At 43.1% G+C, this 20,838-nt stretch overlaps 1 protein-coding gene across 1 annotated transcript in view; it reads right to left on the bottom strand.

Moving 5' to 3' along the window:
• The window catches only part of elp4 (elongator acetyltransferase complex subunit 4), a 51,941-nt gene that overhangs the window by 1,566 nt on the left and 29,537 nt on the right, over window positions 1-20,838 (bottom strand). The window lies entirely within an intron of this gene.

Here is a 20,838-nt window from a genome sequence, read left to right on the forward strand (position 1 = left end):
AGAGCGTGAGAGGAGGTGAAGTATCTCCAGAGTCAAGTGTGAGCCCGACAATGGTGTTGAGTGGCATGTTGCTCGAGTGTCTATCAAGGAAGTTAAATCAGAATACAGGCGTCCCGGGTACAAGAGAAGTTAAACCCTGTAATTTGCCCCTGAAAGAATCTGCCATGACATCTGAAACCCACTGGTCAAAGCCTGCACTCCCACCCCACCCCGGCCTTCTAAACCTTCCCTGCCCGCCACATCCTTACCCCCTCCAGACGTGCAGCTTTAGGTGAGCCCTTCCACTCCCACAGATTCTTATCTTTTTCTTAATGACTAGGTGTTTGGGTACAGGGTTTAACAGCGTCATTACTAAGAGATAATTCAGGACTATGCAGCACTCTTTACCCCTCCAAGGTAAACTACTTCCTCCCTCTGCTTAATACTGTTGTTTTTAGCAGCACTGAAACACCTGAGTCTGAGCTGCAAACAGCTTTTACGTTGCTGATGTTCCTGTCTGATATGAAGCCTTGTGCTCCTGCTACTGTCATGCTCAAGCGGTGCCTTCCTCTGTTGAACACATTGCCTTTGTGTGTGTGTGTGTGTCAGAGGACCGTTTGTCAGGGAAGTAGAGGAAACAAGAGGAGCAGTCTTCACGCATCCCTGCTGATTATCTGGGGCAGGTGAGCACTGAGACATTGTGAAGGACCTGTAATTTAATGTAAGATGGTAAAGGTAAGGTTACAAAGGACTAACAGAGGCATGGATGGAAGATTCCCACTGGGAGAAAAGACAAGAGATACATAATGAGCGTAAACTAACTCTTGTGACACCACAAAAAGAATGATCAAGTTGTTAGAAACACGCATGATAAATTTGTTAAACTTCTCTCTGTATGCAACTTTCTGCAACTCCCTCTCTCTCTCTCTCACACACACACACACACACATAAAACATCCCTGCAAACTCGTGTATTGGCCTTGAGGGGGCCTCCAGAAGCTCTGCTTCCACCCCTGCCAAACCTCACCTGTGTAACCTTTCGTGTCTTCAGCTCACTCGAGTGTGATTGAAAAAGAAAAACAATGCATTGATCAAGCCTGGACTCAGTCCTGCTTAGTGCACTGCAGCGGAAACACGGTAGAGAGAGGGGTAGGAGAAAAATCAATCACATATACATCATCCTCAGTGGGTGAGTAAAAAAAAAAAAAAAGACATCACACCGTTGTCTGGCTGTCACGCACCCACGGGCCTGGCTACACCATGTCTGTTTGGCTCTGGGCTCTGTGAACCCACTGAGCATGTGCAGAGCGAAGGTCAAAGCAATCCAGAAGTGCAGCTCCGCTCCTCTAACCTTTGAGTTCAGGGGCAGATGAGAACAATCAATGGTAACATCAAAGTTGGAGGGAGGGACAGACAAAACCAATCGATTGGTTTGACACACACACACACACACACACACACACACGGAAAAGAGAGCCTGCTAACAGCCAACAACCATCCTGCACACCAGTGACAGCCAATGGTTATCAGGGCCATGAAAACTTCCTTTATAATTCAGCTCCACTCCAAACTAACTAATTTCATGTCACTGTCAATGCAAGTTAACTGCACGAGGCCAGTCCAAGAATTGAATTCATTTTCACCCTGATTTTGAAATATGATATTAGTGCAGTGCACTTATTTGAGCAGTGACAGGCCAACTGCAGGGCTGCCATGAACATTTGCATTGACACCAAATGAATGGAGGTCAGTGTAGGACTTAGACAGACACAACCAGGGAGGCTCAGAGTCTGCTTCCCTACGACCTGCACACTCCATGATGTAAACAAGGACATCCGGAAAGCCCTCAGAGGCATAGTGGGGTGTATGTGTGTGTGAAGTCTTTCTCTGCTGCCTGGCAACCTTCACGAGGGTGGAGAAAGAGGAAAAAAATGAGAGGGGGGTGTTGGATGGGAGTGGACGGCGGGAAAATAGACTATTGGCTGTGGTGCACTGGTGGAGGGGGGGTTGTGAAAATGGATGTGTGCCACAATGTTAGTGCGAGTATGTGTGTGTTAGAGTTGTGATGTCAGTGTTCCCTCCCTGGTGGCGGGCAGGGCTAAAGGTCTGTGGTTCAGCTCCGCTCCACAGCCAGAGGGGCTGGGGCCATGCTGGCAACAGGGTGAGGGGTGACAAAGCTCCAAACGAGCGCTAAGCACTTGAAATGAGCCCTCAGGGCCGGCCCATGGACTAGCTTTGCCTAAGAGGGTTACTAATATCACCCCACAATGGACAATTCCCTTCGGCTTACTAAACACCCCAAAGACTCGGTTCTTAAGGAATACGGCGTTTCATGCTGCTTGTAACCAGTCGTTCACAGTCTCCACATACAGCACTGGTTGTTTGTGGATATCACATCAGGGTTTTATGACTCAGAAAAGGCACCAAATCACAGTTTCTAAGGTTTTTGTCGTGTATAACAACGTTACGTAAGCGCATAATATTCCAAGATCCAAATGGAGACATTTTTCCAACTGGAGCTTAAACAGGACCTACTCACACAAAGCAGCACCATCAAAGGCATTCCACCGGTGGTAACGGCTTGCTAATGACCGGAGTATTAGGTGGTAATTTAACGAGTCATTTCTTCCATAGGGTTTTAGCCACACTTTCAAATGGCCCGTGTCACTGTACAGCTTAGAACTATGGGAAACCCAACACCTTGTTTGAACACATGACGACTGGTCTGGCTGTTCCAATCAGATTAGCCGATGCTGGAACATGCTCATGGAAGTGACACGATATTTACCATAAACACCTACTTAACACAATCATTGTTGTAATTTGGTCGGCATATTATAAGCTCTATTAAGTCAGTGAAATGAGAGAAACTGAACATTGTATCACTTCTTCCTGATTAATCTTCTCTTCCTGTTCCTGTTCTCTTCAGCTTATCATTGTAAGCTGAAGTCATTACAATCACAGGAGAAATTTCAACCAAGCAATTTGGCTATATGCTGTCATGCAAGAATAAGAAATTCCAGTTATTGTACTGATACAGACCAACACAAGTTATTTTTAAAAACATAGTTTGAATGGATTTTTATAGCACAGGTCCAGTATTCATGAACAGTGGTCACATTAGAAGTGATACCTTTTGCCAATTCCATTTCCCTGAGCCGCACAGCTGCAGTGCAGCCACTGTAAACTAATGTGAACGTCTGTCCATGACAACAGGTCAATGTCCTCCATTTCCAGTCCCATTTCTACAACCAGCCAAGGGTCAAAATGGTAGCAGAACGAAATTGGTAGAAATTTCCCAGACTTGCTGGTCTATCCAGTCACTAAACCAAGCTAAATCACCTCCCAGTGCCGTAATCCCTCACACCTCTAAAGTTACTCTGCACTGTGTGGGAAATAATTTGCTGGACCTATAGGAACTAGTATTAACTTCAGCACACCAAAACCCACATAACGAGGTGATGTGCTTTTCTATTGGAGAAGCAAACTATCATCACATTCACGCTGCAAATTTTAGAGAGAATACTTCCGCTACCTCGCCAGAAGAAAATGCAGAAACAACCCAGCACATAAATCCCATCATGTTGGTAATTCTAGCCCACCTGCAACTAACAAAAGCAGAGAAGAAGCTCTTCCTTCCTCTTCTTTTGTGGTAACAAAGAGCGCAACACGATCCCTGACCTTGCCCTAAGAATAACCTGTTGACTAGGGAAGTTTTTATCCCTCAGACTTTGTCATTTTTAAAGAAATCCTTTGTTACTTCATTCATCTTCCTCATTGTTTCTCACTTATGTGATTATTGTTTTTGTCAAATAAATGTCAACACATTTATTTTTTGGCAGGGCGTTTTGGACCTTCTCCCTGCAGCTTGTAATGTTGGTAATTAAGGAATTTAAACTCATTCAACCAATTCAACATCAGCTGAATTCGAGTTAAAAAACATGCATATTTTCCAACTGTCCTGATGTCACGCATTCTTTAATTTTTTGTAAGCAAAAGAGTGGCATAAAAAGAGTAAAAGAGAGGCAGGAGAAGAAAGAAACAAATGCAAACTACACTGGAGCTCATCTCGAGTTTCTTTTTGGTAATTGGGTGATGGTCACCTGCTCGCCATGTCACCTGCCGCCTGATCCAGGATAATCTGAGAGGCAGGCATACAGACATTCAGGCGGACTGACAGATAGACAGATACAGACACAGGCTCCTCATCTCTTCTGCTTCATGGCTAATGCATCTGACAGAGTAGGCAGCAGACAGGCAGAAGGATGAGTAAGCATTTTGAGTGTAATTATATTCCCAAACACTGGAAGAATGGAAAGGGACTAATAACTGACTGAATTTCATTAAGTGAACATGTCCAAACAGGAAATTGATTAGCTGACAATATTTCAAGGTTTTTTAATACCTAATGGAATGTTTATTCCTGTTCTCTTGAACAGCTAGCTCCTCACTTACCCTTCACGCTCCACAGACTGATGTAAAACAGCATTTGATAGTATCTGTCATGTTACTAAACATGACATGCATGGGAATCAGTTAGCTCCGCGATGCTTCTGAATAACCAAATGGACAAACAAGGGCCAAAGTGTAACTGTGCCGTAACACAACAACTTGACTTGTTATCTCCGTCGTCATCATCTTCAACTGAACCCTCCTCTGGGGGCCCCTGCTCGGGCCTGTCAAGAGCTTTGACAGGGGAAGCAGCGTGGGGCCATTTTGTCTCTTTTCAGTTCGGTTTTGTTTCTCTTTGGAGGGCAGTGTTGGTATGGACCGTGGGCGTTGTAGGGTGAGGGGGCGAGGGCACATTGACCCTAGTGGTGCTGGGTAGTAAGGGGGGGGTTAGTTGGTGTTATGGACTTGGGCACAGTCAGGGAGTGCTGGTGCGCCCCTGGAGTGACATGGTGCCTGGGGAGAAAGGGAGAGGAATACAGGGCGTAGAGTACAAACATGTCTAAGTGCTGCCTTCACTACCGATAGGCCCATAGCAAAGAGCGCGGCTGCATGGGTTATGACAGCATATCTGGGGGACCTCTTGTGCCCTCCACCCCTCAAACACACATTTTACCCCTCAAACCATGACTCTGATATAAACGTCCTCAGGTTAAAACACCACTGACACTTTTGGTAAAAGCAGGTTTTCTAGTGCTGTATAGATGCCCTGCTAGAATAATCACACTTGGGAGAAAATGTCTAAACATCCACTTTAATCTTAAAAAACAGAACAAGGTTATAGCTTAACCCACTTTTCAATTGTCTATAGGCAACACAGCCAATTTCTTCATTATCATCAATTTTTAATAAAACAACAACATAGAATGGTGTGAGAAATCAACTAGACTATAAATACTTGGACAATGTCAATTATGGTTTAAAAGAATAGTTCAATATGAACCTGGAACAAGCAGCCAATTAGCTTAGCTTAGCATAAAGACTGGAAACAGCTAGCCTGGCTCTGTCCGCAGGTAACAAAATCTGCCTACTAACTTCTAAAACTAATTAACACTTGATATCTGGTTTGTTTAATCCACACAAAAACCAAAGCGTAAAAACAAAAAGTTGTCGTTTTTTTGAGGTGTTTTGTGTAGGACTATTTCTATGTCTAGTGTCTAGTGAATAAGCATATTTACCAAAATGTTTAAATACTCCTTTAAGGTCATTGTCCTAACAGGCTCCGTCACTGTTTCAGTCACCAAAAAATAAAAGCCAGAGCATTACCAAGGACATTTTGTCATGTATTATGCATTCTTTTTTCTGTGCTGCACTCAGTCTACAAGTTCATACACTATGTACAAAAACAGACAGACAGACACACACTGCCACTTGCCTATGCATGTGTCACACAGAGGTATTTACAACATGAGTGCACAAAGCTGGTTAGTACAACTAGATTTTCCTGAACCCAGCCTTCCCTCCAACAGAAAACCTTATTTTCCCCTGTTGTTTGCACTGTGGTGGAGTTCAGGCAGTTTACAGGCATAACATTTGGCAAAGCGAAAGGTCGTCTGGAGGTTACTGTGTCAGCCTGGGTAAGTGGCTGACCCCTTGGGAGGGGCGGGGGCGACCACACTCACAGAGGAATAGTCTGTTATTGTGCTAGAAAAAGACCAGGATGGAATAGAGCACATCAGAACAGGAAATACTAGGTCAACAAAAGATGACAACATATTATCCATCATTTGAAATATTTCCAGAATAAACACGATGATGTTCAAGCTCCCACCACAAGTTGGAGCGGCCCTTCTTACTAGTACCCATACAGAGAGAAGTTCGTAGTAGAAAGAATACATATCGTTTTCTAGCTTGGTGCCACGAGCAGCAAGAAAGAGCCATTTATATATATATTCTCTGTTTACTCCTCTGTGAAGGAAATTGACCACAGAGTAGAGTAGAAGAGACGTACAGTTGTGTTTAAACATCACTGGTAAATTATTTTCACTGCACTGTATGTACAGGATCAAGTACTCAAGTTCAACAGCTTGAAATCTTCAGGAACTATCCAAGCAATCACATGGATCACACAGACAACGTGGATGTGGGTATGTTCCTTGATTCATGAAGCTAATGTCTCTGAGGATTTCTACATAATCTGTCAGCAAAAAAGCAAGTAAACAGAAATATTGGTTGAAGGAAAAAGATGTAACTACACTTTCTCTGTAACTCAAGACAGGAAGAGAAGATTAATCAGGAAGAAACTTTATCGTCACGTGAAGTGAAGTGAAGGGGATAGTAAGTGAACGGTGTGGAAGCATTTGATGTTGACCTGTTGTGAGTATACCTAAGAAAGGTGTGTGCAACTGTATGTGTGCGTCTTAACTATCTATGAAACAATTGTGTAAGATAACGCGCTGATGTGTTTGTAATACTTTTGATGTCTTTGGGGTTGCACGCATGCGTGAGAGTGTGTGTGTATGTTTGCATGCATCCGTGTCTGTTAGTCTGCCCGGATGAATAAAGGGGGGTGGGTATAATCCATCACCAGTTGATAGTCCTCACAAAAAAGGAGCCCTTTTTGCTGAGAGGACAGCCCTTGTGTGGACAAAGACCACCATACTGGGGACTTCATAGGACCCAGCTGAAAAGGTGTTGCCCAGAGTAACCCCATTCACATTAACAGGCATGCTGGCCAAAGCCAGTCATTACTGCTGACTTGGACCAGCCGGGCCACACATAGACCAGCCTAGAGCCTCTAAGGCCATTCACTCCACATCAGCCCACAGGCAAACAGCCTGAACTCTGCCACTGGGGAGCATCTAGAATTGTTACCATTCTCTATTCGACTGTCCGTCTTGAGAGCTTCAATATATGCAGCCTTTGAGTAAATTTATAAAAAGCATGAATATACAGTTTTAAAGGGCAGTATTTGAGTCTTTGTCTATTCATTAAAATGTGCCAATAATGTGGCAATATAGACAATAATTGACAATTTATGTGGCAAGAAAAAATTGGTTTTGGTCATTGGTTCAGTATCTAGTAAATCTGGGCCTTAAACTACAACAGCTGATCCGATACGTTATCTTGGGTAATAAACAGTAGCAGCCGGGGAACTTCTTTGTGACTTTTAGACACATACGAGAGGGGAGACACATAGGTACTTCTGGTGCTACAGAACAGAACACAGTTGCAACCTAACTATTAGTGTTACTGCAGACTGCAGACGTGCTGCTGGAAAAGATAATTTTTCATAACTAACTCTTTGCAAAGTCTTGCATTTTCTAAAATGAAAATGTCTTGAAGGAAAAAAAATTCAAAAACAGCCAAACAACATTTTTGTGATAAACAAAATATGTTTGCTTAAGAACATAACAAACGCATAATTGCTGGAAAACATTAGATTTTGTATTTGATTGTTTTCTTATGAGATATTTCATATTTAGTCTTGCAAAGACCTTGGATGTGGAAATACACGCATTGACTCATCATCCCTCTGTTATTTTGTGACACTCTGCACTGAGGGTCACCTCTTTCACAGCTACACAGTGAAATGATGAGAGAAAAGCAGATGTGCTCTCAGTGGACTGGAATCGCTGGGGGCTGAAATTCTTCGTCCCACTAATCTACTGAACTCCTGACGGCACTCTGGAAAACCCAAATCTGACTTATTCTCTGTCTCCACTCTGATGCAAACTTGCAGTACAATAGAGAAGACTCACAGAAAGGAAAAGCCGAACAGGGACAAAACACTGAACAGAAATGTTTAGTTGAATATCCTTCATTCATATAGCTAATTATGTTCAATGTAGCAACCTAAACATATTATGCATTATGCATCCTTTGACACACAGACAGACTTCAGTCATCTGCCCCCCCTCCTTCTCCCTCTTCCCCTATTTGCCCTCCATCCCCACCCCACCTCCACCACTGCTCCCCTCTCCATCATGCTCCCTGTGGGCAGGTGGTTGTGTAAATTTAGCCACAGCTAGGTGAGGTGCTTCCTGGGTAGACTGTTGGCAAAGCCACCTTTAGGGTGTTCAAGATGTCAGAGGGAATGAGACATCACCTCGGCTGCCCTGTCAAAAAATTCACCACCTTCCATTTCCCCCATGACCTCTAGGTCCTAAAAGCACTGTGGGTGATGGGGAATGCTTGTTTTGTGTTTTCTAATTTTGCCTGAAACACAACAGCCATTACCAAACCTAGAGCGCTGGCTGAGTGTTAATTGTGAAGCATTACTAAAGCCATTAAAACAGTGAGCCAGGGCCTGGGGAGAATGCATGCTAAAGTTAAAAATCAGAGAGACAGTGCTAAATACATGTGATACCCTCTCTGCAAATGACCCCTACAAGAGGCGCCACTGCAGAGAATGTCTGGATTTTAAAACAATGACAAGAAATGCAACACATTTTTAACACAAATACGAAAATGTTTTTAGCTCAAGAAAAAAAATACAGTGGCATTATGATTAACTAAATGTAAAGATATGTTGTCAAATGATTGTGGTAATGGATTTCAGTCAATACATATAAAGGAGACTAAATACTTTCTGTTTCTTTCTGTTTGGACAATTTAGCATCACAAATCTGGTGCTACTGAATTTTTTTATATAGTATCTTACAAGTTTGGGACAAATCACAGCCTTTGAAAGTGTACTTTGCACCCCTGTGATCATAAAATTGTAAAACCAAGCAGCTCTGGTGGGACAGCGAGAGAGAGCCCTCACATAGTTCATCTTTGGAAAAAGGGAAAAAAGTAATGCATCATCTCAAGAAGCTAGCTTCGTAAAGTGGATCATTACCTATGTAGTACCTAAGTACAGAAACTGTCCAAGGATTGTATTAAGGTTACAGCTGTGCTTAACATAAAGCAGTGGTAGCTTTTAAATGAGGACACAGACAGTGATTTCTAGCTGCTATTGCTGCTACAGTGAGAATAAATTTATTAAAGAAACAAAAACAAATAGTTGTTATTACTGATGAGGATTACAATAAAGTAAAAAGAATCTGTTTGTTTGGCTTTATTCATACAACCCAAATACCATACACAAAATGACATAGAACTCTAAAGGTTTATCAAGGTTAACTGTTTTAGAGTTTAAAGGTTTAGTATGAAGTGTGCTGCACCTGAACAGTGTGTATCTGCAGGTAGCATACTGCAGTAGCAGGTTGGTTAGTAATGTGACTATCAAAATCAAATCAATATCAAAATAAAGATGAAGACATTCTTTTCCTAATTTCACACACCTGCATCTGACGAAATCAACAGAATGGATGAATTTCAGTCCGAAGCTCACTCTAAACTTTTGCTAAAAGTGTAATTACTGAGCCTTTCTTTTTGTGATTAGAGTTTCTGGAAGCTTGTGAGGTAAAACAGTTTTAAAAGAAGAGTGAAAGCTTTTCTGTGGTTAGCGTGGTTAGGTTTGTTTGTCAAAAACCTTTGATCACAAAACCACAAAAGCTCGAGGAGACTAATGAGTAAGGATATTAGTTTGACGGTGTGTAATTAGGGTGCAATTATGTTCTATGAAGTATAGTTAAAAATAAAAAAGTAAGGGTAAGTACAGAGATGGCTCCAGAGGGCTGTTTGAGTTGAAAAGAATAACAAAATTGAAAAGCGTTCCAAATGTGACTATCAAGCTTCTTCATTCTCCCCGATGTCGAGTTAGGCGTTTTGCTGGGAAATGGGCGGCCTGCCAGATTGGGGCCAAGTCAGAGTTGTCAGGGGATTACAGTTCTGCCTTGCTCACTGCAGGGGGTGCGGAGTGGGCCTCAATTACCCTGGAGCGGCGTGTTTGATTTGGCCCAGCACTTTTGGGGACAGACCAAAAGCTGAATAATGCACCATTAGCAACTCAAAATCCTGCCCTAAAATGAGTCCACTTATGCATCACATACAGTAATTGTGTGTCTATCAAAGGCTGGCAGGTCTACACCAATTACCCTGATAACAACAAAACAATCTATGCATAATATTATCTGCCGAACACCTGTGGGCAGCCTCAAACATCCAAGCTTGCCGGTTTAAAACTTCTACATCTCATTTAAAGTCTGTCCCCAACACACTGCGGCAAAATGAAGTGTCAACCGTAGAGTGCTAAAACACGAAAAATGCGACGTTGCTCTCAGATAATATGGAAAAAAGTGTGATGGTGGAACTGCTTATGTTTATATTTACAAATATGAGAGATGGCAGACAGAGAGAGAGAGAGAGTGTGAGAGGAGAAAGAGAGAGAGAGAGAGGGAGATCCCCATACTCTGGCTACAGTTGGAGCTGTGCAATTGAATTTCACAGGATATGAGGCAGCAAATGGCATGTAAAGGCTGAAGCGTCAGACGGTTGCTGCCACACGGGCCAGACAGATAAGGGAGGTGTAAGTGAAATCATTAGGTAACTCTGCAGGACATCAGGGGCAGTTTGAGGTTGGCAGGGGGCTATGAGAGCCAGAGGTCCTCCTTGAGCTCCATTGAACACCCACTCAGCCTGATATACATGCACTTACAAACACACAGGGAAAATCACTTATACAAACACAAGCCGCAAGACAAACAAGGGCTCAAGACAGAGACAGGCCAACAACCAAGCGCTGTTTTTTCCCTCTCCACCCACAAATACAAGCACATGAACACACACAAGGATATGTACTCATGCACGCACGCACGCACACACACACACACACACACACTTCAAACCGCAGACGCCTCAATGAGGTATCAGCCCCAGTGATTGTGTTTGTCCACCTGGGTATGAAAGAGCCATTCTGGCCTGTGTGGAGGAAGACAGCAGTGTGGTACAGCTCAAGCCGGAGCCCAGCTAGGCTACGTCTGTCTCAGGCTCTCAGGGAGGGGAGCAGCCAAGTGTGGATGCACCTCATTACCTCACTCATCCACACACCAATTACCCCTAAATAAATACACCCAGCCCACAGGCAGCAACAATGACATCCAGCCTGAAAGAGAAGAAAGGACACCGTTCAGAAAGCATTTGCACGCACAGAAAAGTGCTGTTGGATAATGATGAAAAAAAAAGTACAGAGAAAAGAAGCAAAAAGAAGAACATGCAGGGGGCTCCAAGTCTTTTAAAGAGCTCAAAGACGAGACGGAGAAAGAGAAAGAATGAAACAAACACCGAGCAAGCAGAGTGAAGTGATTCAGAAAATGATAATTTCTTGCTAAATTTCACCCAACACATCCGCAAATGATTGTTGTGGCGGGGGAGGGGCAAAGTTTAATTGTTTTAATGCATGCAGCCATGAGATAGCTCTGCCACGGACTAAAATGGTGATCACTGTAGAGCCGACACATATTTGCATGCAAGACGGACCGCTTGGGGTAACGGTAACAGCAGTGTGTCCGAAGGCCAGAGAGCGTTGGCTAAAAAAGAGAACTGGCAGCCAAAGAGCTTGATCCCTAGAAAGTTTGACAAAACATGGCAGGTGGCGCGAAATGTGACAAGAAATACACGCTCTGGTCAGCCCAAAAATATGAGAGAGCATTTTAAGCCGTTAACAGTGAAACGTCTCTGTTAGTGGAGTGAGAAGGTGAGCGAAGGATGCAGCAAAGGTGTGTGGCAGAGAAAAGAAGACAGATGTGTTTTCAGGGAAGGGGGGTACATACGAGGAGAGGAAGCCAAGAGTTCCTTCATGCACCCCCCCCCCCCCGCCCTCTCCCACCTCCCTCCATGTGGGATCTTTCTGCATGAGTGACTCTGTCATACCTGGGGGACAAAATGGTCTCTCTCTTCCTCTGTCTGTCTCTCTCTCTCACCCAGTTCTTTCCTGCCTCTCCTCTTGTCTGTCTGTGACTATGGTGAGCCAGGCCTGGTTAGTCGTGTGGTACTGTGTTGTCAGAAAGGACTGTAGGAGTTAAGTGACAGGCTGTATAAAATGTTCAAAATCATCATTAATAATATCTTTAAAAGATTCAAATGAATAAACATCCTTAATATATAAAATTCTCAATCAAGGAGCAACTTGTACAGTAAGTCAACCACTTTCATCTTGGCACCCAAAGGCAAAAGAGATGATTCACTTCCTCCTGTGACACCTGAACAGTCAGGTGATGGGGTGAACTGTAAGTCAGTTAGGGTGGTGTGTAAGGGAGGGTGCATCAGGATGTCATTCCTGATAGGCTGCTCTCCAGTCACCAGGATGTGCGAGCACATCCCAAACTTGAAAATAAGCCACATGACCAGAGCCAACTGGTTCACCTGACCAGAGGCAGATTCCTGGTTAACCGAAACAACGGCTGGGAACGTGTCAGTTTTCCACGCTGTTGATTCGGTATAATAAACAGAAGGTGATGGATGGAATGGAAGTGAAAGGAGCAGGTTTATTAGGATTCCTTCCTGATGGAGGGCTAATTGAGGTAGGGCACACCACGCAGGTTTGGTGCCACAGGTGGGTGGAGTAGCGTTAACATGCTGTGGCAGCATAGTCAGAATTCTTGGTTTACAGCTCAACCCTCAGCTGGAATCAGACTGCATGGGAATCCCAGGCTCTGCCACATACAGCACTACAGGCAAGGCCTGTGAAGACCTACTGGCCTTTTGCAAACCACTGTCTTTTACACAGGTTCAGCTAGTGTGACCTGCAGCTGGACCTAAAAATAGAAGGGTCCCTTCACCCTTTTACTTTTCTTCTTCCCTGCTTGACGTGGCCTGGAGGTTCCTCTCGGGAATTCCAGTGTTTTTAATTTCCTGCAGCCTGCAACACCTACACATGCTGATGTCAAACCCTGCAGCAGCCTTCACACACACTGATATACTGTGAACACATCACATTGTCTTTAAGGTTTATGGTTTTTGTTTGTATTTGATTAAAAGTCTGTAGGCACAGACACACATACAAACACACATTTCAATATATCAACACTGACGCTTTCTCAGAAAGCATGTGAAAAATGGAGGAAGAGCCCTGTCAACTGCAGCATCTGAACCTCCTCTGTAGAAAGGTTTGCGTGACCTGTGAGATTTCACACAGTACCTATGCCTGAGAGGAATGTACAGGAGATATGCAGGATCCTCAAGTACACACCCAGCAATGCTTGATGATCTGTACAATCCACAAACATACAAAAAGGAAATCGTCCTGCTTTTGTTTGTATTCATCAAAACATGTCCAGTGGGCAGGATCTGGCACGCCAGCCAGTTCTGTCTTTTACACAACAAATGGAAATGATTTTACTCACTCATGATGAACTCACAGTGTATATATGAGGGATGTTTTGTAGCTTTGAGACCATTGAGATATGGATAATACATATGAGGCTTCAGTTCAATATTAGGAATCCTTAACATTTTGAACACTGCACAGTATGTTGTGCAAACTCTAAATTTCTCTGTATTACACCTTACCACAAGGGCACTTTCATATGTGTGCCAATGCAGAGCACTCTCAACACAATGCAACACCATCCATCACTGTATGGTGTTGGCCAACCAAATATGTACGAGGAAAGATTATAGGCAAATGATTGTGAAACGCAAATGGTGTAATTCTACTGTCTACTTTGCAATTGCTGAGACGAAGGATAAAATAACTGTCCCTGTGATAACTTTCCCCGGGTCACTGGTACACTTTGCGTTTTTTTTTCCAGTCTGAAGGCCCGCTAAATCTGATACATATCAGATTTGTGGCAATGTGACTCAGTCTGAACAATAGCAAAAAGTTTTGCTACACTTGTGTTTTATACCACTGCAACACAATAATTAATCATAATTATTCACTGGTGATCTAATGTATACAACATTAGTGTGGGAGACATCTCCACAGAGAGACATTATTAAAGTCTTTGCTCTCTTCTACTTCCTCATGCAAATTACCTTTTGCTTATTTCTGTATGAGCACGCAGGTGTGACTTTTGTTATTGTTCTTTTGCACATGCACATCAGTTCAGGAGCATGACGTGTTGAGACAGGTATTGGTAAAGCTTGTTGTGTGAAAATAGGATTAGTATCCTGTCAGAGGTGTTAAGTGTTTTAAACTGTCAGGATGCACATAAATAACTCATCATACATATAAATTCAGAACTGTTGTGTGGAATATATGCACAAAAAGGGTAACTTTAAAATGTTATTTTAAAGTCAAGACTGAGTTAGATTAACTGCATAACAATTTTATTACCATTAACAGACATCGTAAACACATGTCATCAATCCATCCATCCACTCAAGAGAACCCCTCTCAATAAGATATACAGGGCTGTGGTGGGAACACTATGACATAACTTAGACAAGACTTACTGTAACATTTGAGTGGGGAGAATTCAGTATGATGTCAATTTAAAAGTGATTGGTCTCAATGCCATATCACAATGTAATCTCATAATCCGTCATGATGGCACAATCCTAGGATTAGCAGGACAAAAATGACACATCCCAGTTATATGGGCCATATACATTGGCAAACGCACTTACTTCATCTGCCAAATCCCCAAATTAACACCTTTTTGGTGAGAGAGCTCAATTTGGAACACGTCACACCAACACCACAGCTGGCATTCAAGGGTAAAATTAATTACTTCAGATACATGTGCTTCCTCTCAAAGTGGCAGACTTATTTGCATTGAGGAACATTCAGCAGAAGTAATCGATGCACACACAAAATACGGCCACCCAATGACCCCGGCCCCGTCTCAAAGTCCCTCCCCGTCCCCAAAGCCCTGACGGCTCAGCCATGCATGGAGGAACAAACACAGGTAGCGAGAGCAAATCAGACTGCAACAAAACACAGAAACATGAATGGGAAGCATTACAATGACGGGCTGGATGCAGGACAATGGGCCCGACATTAAACAAACGGCAAATCCCAGGATGGGCTGTGGGAGTATGATACAGATTACGGGCACCTAGTCCCTGCCTGGGGAACAGGGGAGAAGGAGAAAAAAGGACACAATATTGCAATCTGACAGCTGACGTCTTCATATAAATGTATGAATTTACATTCCAATTAGAGGAAATTTACATCTTAATCACAGAGAGCAGTGTGTCGGTCCCTCAGTTAGTGTGTTGCTACGGTAATGAGGTGGGATGCTGCTGTGCTCTCTCATCCAGACAGTGATCTGTCAGCAGACGACACCTCCCTGTTATGAGAGAGCTGCACCCTTAAATGCAACCGCCACCGCGATCCGGTAATATCCGCTGAAATCTGTCTTAAATACCAACAAGGTGTGAGCTGCCACCCGAGGATAAAATGCCAAATATGGAGTTTGAAAAACATCAAACATATCTTAAATACAGTGCGCTGAACCAGGAGTGTCTTTAACTGTCACTCAAGTGACAAGCTTTCAGTACTCTATCGCATTCCATTTCTAATTTCCATACTAATAATGGGTATATTATCTTTAATGGTTTGACTTTGTTTTATGGCATTTGAAATGGATGGTGAAGCCGTCTGTGGAATTACTCAAACATATCATGTCATCAGATCACATGGTGCTGTGGTGCTGACAAAGGCAGAGTGAATGGGTAAGATGGAAGGATTGTGGATGTATCATCAATATCCTTCTGGTCATCATTTACATGAATGTAAATCATCACATCCAAGCTCACCCCCAAGCAAAGCACACAATGAGACGGTCAGAGGCCGTGTGTGTACTTGTGGGGGGACGAGAGAGGCAGGCAAGTACAGATAGTTGAGAGGAAACCGTAAAAGTGTGATGAAAGAAGAACTTCTTGACCAAGTTTATAAAGTCTATTTGAAGACAAGTGTTGTGGTTTAGTTCAATTAGCAGACAAGAGCTACTGGTTTGAGGTTTTGGAAGTGAAACCACAAGGACAAGCCTAAGGCCTGGGCATGGTCCTTTTATGAGCTCACAACAGAAGAAAGAACGTAAGTCACAATACCCTACTGATATCAATTTTAATGAGTCCAGAAAAAGAGACCATTTAATGAAAACTTCAGCAGTGAAACTTTGCTGAAACAACTTCCATCTAGTGAAATCATTTACTTGTAGAGCAGCACTGATTGCTGACAATGCAATCAGGAGGAGCAGATTAGCTACCACCACATAGGAGAGCACATAAATCAGTTTAACACAGTCCTTTGCCATCTTCACGCTTGACTTTAATACAGGGATGTGTGAACAAAAAATTGGAGGTAAATGAGGCATGGCTTCTTTATCACCTACCTCGTAGCCAATCAGGCCTCTCCCGTCAGAGACACTGCTCTAATGGCTGATATCTATGGAAGCAGCCTATTACTGGATACTGCCTGTAATTAAGACAAGTCAGATTACACCAGGCCAGAGCCTCCTCTCTGATATGTAGGCTGCCATTAAGGCCAGAAGTGGTGATGCATTTGTACATTGAGAAAAGAGCTCATGTGGTTTAATAAAAAAAAAATTGAAAAATGTTGCGTGTCCAGAGTAGGTGCGGAATGCGTCCCCAAACATCACATGGGGTGATATGTGGGGCGTGGCTGGGATTCCACTTTAGCCTGTAGGGTGTTTGGAGAGGATGCCGGGAAGCTGCACACACCCCCTTTGGCACTTATCTCCCATATTCTAACCTTGAAGATTGATTCCCACAGCAGTGCTGCTGTGCCTGTGCACTTCTGTCCAACCATCCAAATGAGATTGTCTATCTTTTTTTTTTGTTGTTTTTTTGGGTGGGGGGGGGGGGTGCAAATGAGATTCAGCAATTGAGTTTAGCTTGAATGTTCACCATCATTACAACATCTTAAAACAGGCACCAGCTTATAAGATGCCAAACTGACTTTGTGTCTGGTAGCAAATGAGGTGAAAAGGGTGAATGTGAAGGCTGTTAAATTGGGATAAGGGCTCTGAATGTAGAGAGAACAACACTCCTAAAAAGCTCACTATGATTAAAAAAAGAGGAGTGGAGGGAATGAGCCTCCGACAAAAGAAAGAGGGAGAGGGAGACAGAAAGAGGGAGAGCAAGTGAGTTTGAGATGGGAAAGCACTTCTTTCTGTACACAGAGTGACCTTGCTAACACTCTGCCTACTCTAATATTCACCACTACACATGCTTTTGTGCGCTATTCCTCGCCCATCTAAGCACGCAAACCCTCCTCTCAATACACACACTACTCATTATACAATTTCACTAGCTGGTTATCCAAGACTTTAACACTCTTGCAAAGACTCAAAGACACACACAAGCACCAAGATGTGTTATCTATTGAGGGGTGCAAGAAATTCCCTGTACTGATTTAATTATAATTTTGTGCATTATGTCTCCTGTGAGCTGAGCTGTAGAGTAAGTAGGTAAGTAAAGTAATGAAACAATGTTTAGGAGACTTTTTATTACAAAATCGAAAAGACATGGAAGGATACACTGTCAGGATTAAATGCATGCTAAATACAGGCGCAAAAATACACACACATGCATGCACACACACACACACACACACACACACACACACACACAAATTCACGGTGGGTGACGAAGCAAGCGTACATGACGTCCCCATACAAACAGACTGTGTAAGTGAGCGTACAACATCAGGCCATCAGATCACTTCCCTCTCCAAACATGAAGCCTTTAATAGACGTGAAACTCCAGGCCCTGGATCTTTTCACACCACTGAGTCGCAACTCACATAGAAGAAGAACAAGAGGCAGAGGATGACAGAGCAAAAAAAATAAAACAATGAAAGAGACTCCATACTGGGAAAATATTGTTTTTGTGATGAGGGGATACAGCAGAAATATACCTGATTTGATTTGATTCATACAAATCTTTCTAGGCTTGACAGAAAATGTACTTGTCTGAGGAAAAAAAAAAAGATTCATAAGAATCCTCAGACTAACATATGGAGTAACCTTTGTGGCCTTCCGGGACTTGGGGGGTGGTGGTGGGGTTACGCGGGGGGGTCTAACGCTCCGAGGACCGTAGGCACGCTAGGGAGAGGTGAGCTGTCACCCCCCATTACGATCACTGCCTGAGCTCAGAAAGGGGGAGGGGTAGGAGGAGAGCAGGCAAAAAAAAATACTGGTTCCTCGCTAACCGCCATCTAGAGCCATCCCCGGGCCTCAGAACCCTTAGTCTACAACTGCCTCCTGGGAAACACTTGCACGCAAGTCCTCCTCATCCCTAGCTGGCGGTGGGGCATAATGTGTGTGTGGGGGGGTAAAGGGAGGGGTGTCTGTGTGTGTGTAGTTGGGCTGTGTAAGCAGAATGTATGGATTCTGCGTAATAAAAGGACAACTGTGCATGTTTTATTACTTGTTTCAGAGTGAAGGGATATACTCATAAGCAGTTTGGTTGGATTAATAAAAGTAAGTGATACAGAGAGAGAGAGAGAGAGAGAGCGCGTCTTGAGGCAGCTCTTGGTGTTAATAAAGTTTAAAATGAGGGCAAAAAAAGGCAAGAGGTGTTTCAGAGGGTCAATGTGATGAGGCTCCCAATAGAAATGCTTTCCATAATCAATAACGGACAGAAATTGTATCCTTCAAAAAGAATTGCAAAGTCCTTTTCAAAATGATGTACAGGATGGTAGTGAAACTGCATGTAAATAATGCTGGCATGTCAGCCTGAGCACAGCAAAGAGACATGAAATGTTTTAGCTAATTATGTGGCGCATAACATGGTGCAATATTATATGCTGGTGGATAAGAAGCTTGCCTCAGATTTGACCTCTTGCTGCCTTTTGTGTGAGTTTGGGTGAGTACTGCTTAGGCACATTCTGTTCCCCAGATCCCACTCCTAACACCCCTGTCACTCATCATCACTCATCATTGTTAGGGACAAAAGGAAAGTTTGGTTAAGCCACACACTGGAGTATTCTCCCACCCAGAGCCTCCCCCACCTTTGCACATTCACGTATGTGTGTTAGGTAGCACACGCACACACACACACACACACACACACACACACACACACATTGACAAATGCACAAAGAAAATTGTTCTATTTTTGCTGCATAAACACACGACCACAAACTCACACATGCACCCTAATTCATAGATGGGGTCACAAACTTTTTCGATAAGGCGCCATCACCTTGCCCTCTAACTTGCCTTTTGAAGTGCAGGTTTGTCCTTTGAATGGCCCTCTGACTCATCTACTGAGTGTAATTAAAGTCTATTCAGGGCTCTATATGTGTCCTAACTATCCTCCATCATCTGGTCGGGCCTTTCAATAGCCACCTGTGAACTCTGAAGGACAGGGACACTTGCCCTCATAAAATTCATGAGCACTGCTACATTCAGCAGCCGGCCAGCTCCTCTCAATGGGCAACACCACTTTAAACAACTCTGTGTTGACTGTTGGGTGAATCCTTTTTAAATACAACCATATTCACAGTAGCAGGGGTTAAGTAGCTCCCATGATTAGCTGAAACAAATGCCTTTATGGTGTGCTTGGAGATAAAGAGACAGAAAGAGGATCAAGAGACCCAATTTGTTTTCGTCAGGGAAGGACTCATTGAGGGACCGCTGACAGAGAAAGCATTTAGAAAAAGACTAAGTGTCCAACTGATCTGGTATCTGTAAGCCTACTTTTTCTGTGATGCAAACAAATGAATGAAGTAAGCACAAACATTCGTGAGGAGTCTAGAAATCATGGACTCCTCAGAATAACACCTCTGTTTTCTCATGTGGATGGGCTTTTTGAAGACATTATAGTGAGAATGGAAAATACAAGCTTTAGAAAAAATTTGACATTTGATTGTCAACCTTTACAGACATGACTGAGCACTCTCATACAGTGGTATTGTTAAGGGGCAAACTAACTCTACTTGGTATTGTATGTCACTACAGCCAGTTACACACTGCAATGTTTATGATTTCAGCTGACTGCACTGAATGAAATGGGAATTTCATCAAAGGTCTAAATGCAACAGTCATGAAATTAACAAAGTGATGATCTTTTGACATAATAACTATTTTATACAACACAAAAAGATTTGTCAATAATGACGGATCTCTGAAAGTGGCACATATCAGAATTGGGTTTTACCCTGCTTAAACAAAGTAGGGTATCTGGTGATATCTATAAACAAAAAAGTATGAGCACCACCAAATTATGGTAAACATGCACAAATATGTTGTATTTGAGAGGAAGAAGAGACTTAGCTGTTTTAGAAAACAAATGTTTAGTAAAACAATTTGTGTGGACAGCATCTCATTAGACACATTTTCTGTGTTTTCAAATGTATCCACATTACAGCAGCACAACATATATAAACACTGAGGAGACATACAAAGACATACAAAGAAATACATACACACACTCCTCCTCCTGACCCCCCCAGGACACTGAGCGGTGAGAGTGTGGGAAAGTTATTTTTAGGACCCAAGCAGAGAGCCTTCCTGAGTTGGATGCTCCTGCTCCGGATCAACATTCCACCTTTGAACCACTCCGACCATGGACCTGTTTGTGCCCATGATGGCAATTTTAACTTTCTCTGTGGACCAACAGCAGTGAGGGGACCGTTTCACTTTGACTACTTTATAATTAAACCTG

The sequence above is a fragment of the Enoplosus armatus genome, chromosome 1 (genome assembly GCF_043641665.1).
Source record: "Enoplosus armatus isolate fEnoArm2 chromosome 1, fEnoArm2.hap1, whole genome shotgun sequence".
NCBI classification, from domain to species: Eukaryota; Metazoa; Chordata; class Actinopteri; order Centrarchiformes; family Enoplosidae; genus Enoplosus; species Enoplosus armatus.